This window comes from Octodon degus, unplaced genomic scaffold (assembly GCF_000260255.1).
Source record: "Octodon degus isolate 3935 unplaced genomic scaffold, OctDeg1.0 scaffold00145, whole genome shotgun sequence".
Lineage (NCBI taxonomy): Eukaryota > Metazoa > Chordata > Mammalia > Rodentia > Octodontidae > Octodon > Octodon degus.
The window spans coordinates 101311-108773 of NW_004524721.1; the positions used below are offsets into that span (position 1 = coordinate 101311).

The 7463-nt window shown below is 38.9% G+C and overlaps 1 protein-coding gene and 1 pseudogene across 3 annotated transcripts in view; one reads left to right on the top strand and one right to left on the bottom strand.

Annotated features, from left to right (window-relative positions):
- LOC101589209 (sperm-associated antigen 6) overlaps positions 1–7463 on the bottom strand; it is a 105915-nt gene that overhangs the window by 16076 nt on the left and 82376 nt on the right. The gene's annotated exons all lie outside the window — the stretch shown is intronic.
- LOC101571680 lies at positions 6709–7463 on the top strand (annotated as a pseudogene).

The following is a 7463-nucleotide window of genomic DNA, read 5'->3' on the forward strand; positions in this document are numbered from 1 at the left end:
TGTCCTACCAATTTGGTTTGAAACTGTCTCATTGCTATTTGTTTCTCAATAAATTTATGGAAAAAAAAACAAAGAACAAAGACATATACAGGAAACTAAAGCCTGAATCACAAGCTAGCAAAAGTATCTGAATGAATTTGAAAATAGACTTTCATATTTTAAAGACACAGTTGCAGCTAATAAAAATGAAAGACAATATTTCTTAAAAACAATTACAATGCAGGAAAAATAATTTAACATCTACAAGATGATGCAAAGATGGATAATGTAAAACTAATAAGCATCAATGAGAAAGAAGGAGTAAATATAAATGATATAAAAAGAATATGGGCAGAAGTAAGCAGAAAACTGAAAATATGGGGAAACAATCTGATGTTCAGGTAACTGAAGTGTATAGAACTCTAAATAACATCAACCCAATTAAAACACACCCACATATATAATAGTCATGATCCCAGAAATCCAGCACGAGAACAATATACTAAAAGCATGATCATCACAATTGATGCAGAAAAGGCTTATGACAAAGTCCAACACATATGTTCAAAGTCCTACAGAAAATTGGAATACATGTTCTCTACCTCAATCTTAAAAAAGCCATCTATGACAACTCAATGGCTAACATAATTCTTTTTTTTTTTAAATTTTATTTATTTATGTGTGTGTGTGTGTGTGTATGTGTGTGTGTTTGGTCAGCTAAGCCCACCAGGGGGCAGGCTGGCTGGCATGTGGTGCTGGGGGATTGAACCGTGGTCCCTGTGCTTTGGTAAACTTGTTCTAAGTAGGTGCTTTAGACCACTGAGCCATCTCACCAGCACGGCTAACATAATTCTAAATGGGGAAAAAACTGAAATCTTTCACTCTCAGATCTGGCACAAGAGAATGATGTCCTCTATCACCACTCCAATTCAATATAGTTCTGTAATCATTAGCTAGAGCCATTAGATGAGAGAAATAAAACGAATAAGAATAGGTAAAGAAAAAGTTAAATTAACATTATTTGCAGATGACATGATACTTGGGAGCCCCCCAAAACCCAACCAAGATGCTAGAGGAAAGAAACAGATCACATTTAAAGGAAAACCCAAGCCCAAACTCAGCATGTGAGTGAGAACTTCTGCTGCAGTCTCAGAACCCCTCAAGACACAGCCCAAGCCCAGGCCCAGTGAGTGTGTGGGAGAGCTTCCTCACTCACCTGAGACTGCTGGACCCTCCAGACCCAGCCCAAACCTGGTGCATGAATGAGAACTTCACCCCTGCTCTTGGTACCACTCTGAACTCCTCCAGAACCATCTCAGGCCCAGGCTCAGCATGTAAGCGAGAACTTCAACCATGCTTTCAAGACCCCTACAGACAAAGCCCAAGCCCAGGCCCAGTAAGTGTGTGGGAGAGCTTCTTCACTCCCTTTTGCCTGCAGGATCCTTCTGGACCTAGCCCAGACACACTTGTGAGTCCTTCTGTCCTGCTATCCGGATACCTCCAGATCCAGTGCAGGCCTGGCAAAAGCCCTGGGGAGAAACTCTGCAGCTGAAGTCCCTGCAGAGAGGCTAGGGGCCTCAACCACCTAGCTAATCCAGGAGCATGACATCTTGTCAGAGGGGCAAAACGGGGTCACTCCAAGGGCTCTTGCACGAAGTTCAGCAAAGCAGCCAGTTTCAAGCCAGGCACAAGTGGATGAATTCAAACTTCATAGATCTCCACCTGAATTTCATTAGAGGCTAACATTATAACTGCACCAAAGCTGTACACCAAAGGTCAGAGGACAGTGCTATACAAAATGACAAAGAGAAGGATCAAAATGCAATCCCAGGCCCTGAGCCCACCAAGAACAAGTGCAGAAGACACTAGCACAGAAGAAATTGGGAATCACACAACTGAAATGCCTGCATTAATAGCTTCTGAAGTAAAGAAACTAATGCAGAAACATACAGAGGAAATCAGATCAGGAATAATCTCTGAAGTAAAGAAAAAGAAAAGATAACTACAATGAATGAATTAATAACTGCTTAACAACACACTGATAATAAAATAGAGATTAGAAAAATGATGGAATCCTTCATTGAGGAATATAGAAAAGAAATAGATCATAGGAAGCAGAGTCACAGAGATATAGAGGAACTGAAAATCTCAATCACATGCTTGCAAAACAGTTTGAGAGAAAGTGAAGATAGTGTTTCAGATCTTAAAGACGCCATCGCAGCTAGTGACAGGTAGGAAAAGATCTCTCAAAAACAACTAGGACGGACCTTCCACTGTGCTCTTGGGACTTCTCCACCCCATTGGAGCCCGCCCAGGCCCAGGACCGACACGTGTGTGTGAGAGCTTCAGACTCCCCTTCACCCATTGCAGCTCCCTGGACCAGCCCAGGCTCCCCACATGAGTGAGATCTTCCACCATGCTATCAGGACACCTCCACCACTCTTAAGCCAGCCCAAAATTGTTGCTTGAGTAAGAATTCCCACAGTGCTCTTCGAAACACTCCAAAACCAGCCAAAGCCCAGTCCCAGTGAGTGTTGCACCAAAGATCTACAACAAAGGTCAGAGGAGAGTGTTATAAAAAATGACAAAGAGAAGTAGCAAAATGCAATCCTAGGCCCCAACCCCACCCAGCACAAATGCAGAGGATACTAGTAAAGAACAAATTGGGAATCACACATCTGAAATGTCTGAATCAATAGGTCTCAAGTAAAGAAAACACCTGCAGAGAGGTATGGAAGAACTCAAATCAGAAATAACCTCTGAAATAAAAATAAATCACTGAATTTATAGCGTTTGAAGTAAACAATCAAATGCAGAAACATATAGAGGAAATGAGATCAGAAATAATCTCTGTTGTCAAAGAATTAATAACTGCTTCTCAAGAAGACACTGATAAAAAATAGAGGAAATTAAAAAATGATGGATTCATTGAATGAGCAATACAGGAAAGAAATAGATCGAATGAAGCTGAGACAAAAAGATATAGAGTAACTTAAAATCTCAATCAGAAGCTTGCAAAATCGTTTGAGTGAAAGTGAAGACAGAGTTTCAGATCTTAAAGATGCCATCACAGCTAGTGAAAACATAAGAAAAGAACTCTTAAAAACAACTAGGATGCAGGAAAAAGTAATACATCACCTGCAAGATGATGCAAAGATGAACAACTTGAGACCAATAGGCATCAATGAGAAAGAAGGAGTCAATACAAATGACATAAAATGGATATGGCAGAAGTGATATCAGAAAATTTCCCAAAAATGAGGAAACAATCTGACATTCAGTTACCAAAGCATAAAGAACTCCAAATAACTTCAACCCAATTAAAAACACATCAAGGCAAAAAACAGTCAAGATCCCAGAAATCCAGCACAAGAACAATATACTTAAAGCCACTACAAAAAAGAAACAGATCACATTTAAAGGAAAACATGTCAGAATAATGGCCAACTTCTCTTCACAAACCATGTGAACCCTACACAGACTACTAACAGATGTGCTAGGGAGGGAGCAAAATGATCAGAACTCCATGAAAAAGAACAGAAGGAACGCACTAAATATGGAAACTATTAAACACAGAACAAAAAGGAGTAAACAACAGCAGGTAAATAACATGTTGATGGTAAGTCCATATATCTCAATTATAACCATCAATGTAAATGGACTCAATTCAACAATTAAAAGAAATAGACTGGTACAGTGTTTTAGGAAACAAATCCAACAATATGCTGTATACAAGAAACACACTTAACTCATAAAGAAATTTAGAGACTCAAGGTCAAAGAATGTAAAAGAATTCCACATACCCCAACAACACAGAAAAAAGCAGGGGCAGTAATCCTGTTCTCAGAAAGTCTCACATTCAAACCAAGAATAATCAAATGAAATAAAGATGGCCACTACAAACTGGTTAGAGAAAAAATTCTACAGGAAAATGGAACATTAATCAATGTATACACACCAAAATTGAGAGCACCCAACTATATAAGACAAATATTGATGGACATGAAAAACCTAATATCCAATACCACAACCTTAACAGGAGAACATAACACACCCTTATCACTACAATTTAGGTCAAGCAGAAAAAAAATTAGCAAAGAAGTAAAAGAACTGAACCAGATTTTGGATAAAATGGACTTGCTGGACATAAACAGAGTGTTCTACCCAACCACAGCTGACTACACTTTTTTTTTTCAGCTACATATGGGTCTTGTTCTAAAATAGACCACATAATATAGTCCATAAGTCATGCTGAAGCATATGCAAGAAAACAGAAATTATCTCATGTGTATTACCTGACCAGAGTGCAATGAAACTGTAAATGAAAGACAAAAGAAACCAGAAAAACCACATAAGCACATGGAAATTAAACAAAAACCTACCTAAGAACCAATGGGTCACACATCAAGTTAAACAAGATATTGAACAATATCTACAACTCAATAAAAATTCAAGCACAACTTATCGGTTTTTATGGGATGTGATGAAAGCAGTCCTCAGAGGGAAATAAATAGATGTGAACTCACACTTTAGGAAAACACAATGGAAACAAGCAAACCCCTAATGTTGCACATCCAAAATCTTGAAAAAAAGATCAAACCAAATACAAAGCCCAAAGATGGGAAGAAATAATAAAAATTAGAGCACAAAAATTGAGAGGAAGAATAATGTTCAGAGAATTAGCAAATCAAAAAGCTGGTTCTTTGAAAGAATAAAATTTAACATCCTCAAAAAGAGGAAAGAAAAAGTTAAAATGCAATGAGGAATGAAAAGTGTGTAATTACCAAAAGCAGAGTGGAAATTTAAAAGGTTATCAATAGCTATTTTGAGAATCTTTACTATCAAAGAATAGAAGACACAGAGAAATGGACAGATTCCTATAAATATACAAATTACCAAATCAGTATCATGATGATATAACAATTCTCAATGACACAAATAGAACCAATGAAATACGAAATGTAAAAAAAAAAAAAAAAAAAAAAAAGAAATGGCAAAGAAATGTCCAGGCCCTGATGGATTCACAGATAAATTCTATGAGAAATTTATAAAAGATGTAATCCCTATACTTCCCAAAATCTTCAATGACATTGAAAAGGTGGTAATCCTCCCAAAATCATTCCTGATTTTGGGTAATTATTATACTGATATCAAAACCAGTGAATGCACAACTACAAAAGAGAACTACAGACCAATCTCTTTCAAGAACATAGATGCAAAAATCCTCAATAAAACCCTAGCAAATAGAATATAGCAATTCATTAAGAAGATTATATGCCATAACCAGGTATGATTCATTCCAGCAATACAAGAATGATTCAATATAAGCAAATCTATAAATGTAATACACTATATCAATACAGCCAAACCTAAAAACCACATAAAGGCTTTTGACAAAGTCCAACACTCATTCATATTCTAAGTCTGACAGAATAATGGAATAGATGGCCTCTACTTCCATCTGATAAAAGCCATCTATGATATTCCAATGGCTAACATAATGCTAAATGGGGAAAAACTGAAATCTTGTACTCTTAAATCTGGCACAAGACAAGGATGTCCTCTTTCACCACTCCTATTCAATATAATTCTGTAATCATTAACCAGAGTCATTAGACAAGAAAGAAGAATAAAAGAATAAGAATAGGTAAAGAAGATGTTAAATTATCATTATTTGTATATGACATAATACATTATTTGGAAGAAGCAAAACACTGTACAAAGAAGCTACAGGAATTGATACACAAATTTAGTAGCATAGCAGGATACAGTCAATACTCAAAAATGAGTAGCATTCCTTTACACAGGTAACACACTGAGAAGAAAATTATAGAAACAATACATTTTACAACAGCACTGTGGAAAAAGAAATGTCTGGAATTCATCTAACTAAAGAAATTAAAGATCTTTTCAAGGAAAATTACAGTACTCTAAAAAAAGAGATCATAGAGGATTTCAGAAAACGGAAAGTTATTACTTGCTCTTGGATAGTAAGAATCAACATTGTGAAAATGGGCATACTCCCAAAATTGCTGTATAGATTTAATGCAATCCCTATCTAACTACCAGTAATATACCTCACAGACCTAGAGTAAACGTTCCTAAAATTTATTTGGAACCAAAAAAATCACAGAATAGCAAAGGCAATCCTGGGCAACAAAGACAAGGCAGGAGGCATCACAGTTCCTGACTTGAAATTATACTACAAAGCTACTGTGGTAAAATGAGCATGGTACTGGGAATGAAATAGACATGAGGATCAATGGAATAGATTAGAAGATGTAGAGGCATCCACAAACACATTCAGCCACTTTATGTTGGACAAAGGGGCCGAACAGGCTTACTGGAAGAAAGATAGCTTCTTTAACAAATGGTGCTGGAAAAACTGGCTCTCTACATGTTTAAAACTAAAAGTTGACCCACGTCTATCACCATGCACTAAGTTAAAGTCAAAAGGGATGAAAGTTCTGAACAATAAAACAGAAACACTAAATCTGCAAAAGAGTGGAAAACTCACAAATTTGGTAAAAATGTTGATTAATAAGCACTCCAAGGTCTGCTCTCTAGAATTTATAATGAAGAGAAAAACACTAGGGTCCCAAAATTTAGAGAGCCAGACTGGGCATGCGACATGAACACACACTTCTATGAGGAAAAAATTAAGGAAGCAGTTAAATATATAAAAAAAATGCTCCACGGTGGCGACGGTGGCGAAGGGAGGTGGAACGCTGACCCTGGAGGGAGACAGCTATGGCGGCAGATGGAGAGCGTTCCCCACTGCTGTCCGAGCCCATCGACAGTGGCGCTGGCGGCGGCTTAGTAGGGCCGGGCAGTAGTGGGGCTGGGCCCGGGGGAGGCCTGACCCCCTCCGCACCACCCTATGGAGCCGGTAAACATGCCCCGCCCCAGGCATTTTCCCGTTCCCTGAGGGGCATTCAGCGGTGCTGCCTGGGGAGGACTCACCCCCTTACTCGCCTCTGACCAGCCCGGACAGTGGCAATGCACTCATGATCACCTGCCGAGTCTGCCAGTCTCTCATCAACGTGGAAGGCAAGATGCATCAGCATGCAGTCAAATGTGGTGTCTACAATGAAGCCACCCCAATCAAGAATGCACCCCCAGGGAAAAAATATGTTCGATGTCCCTGTAACTGTCTCCTTATCTGCAAAGTGACATCCTAGCGGATTGCCTGCCCTAGGCCCTATTGCAAAAGAATCATCAACCTGGGCCCTGTCCATCCAGGACCTCTGAGTCCAGAACCACAGCCAATGGGTGTTAGGGTCATCTGTGGGCATTGCAAGAATACTTTTCTGTGGACTGAGTTCACTGACCGAACCTTGGCACGGTGCCCACACTGCAGGAAAGTGTCATCTATTGGGCGCAGATATCCAAGAAAGAGATGTATCTGCTGCTTCTTGCTTGGCTTGCTTTTGGCAGTCACAGCCACTGGGCTCGCTTTTGGGACATGGAAACATGCACGACGA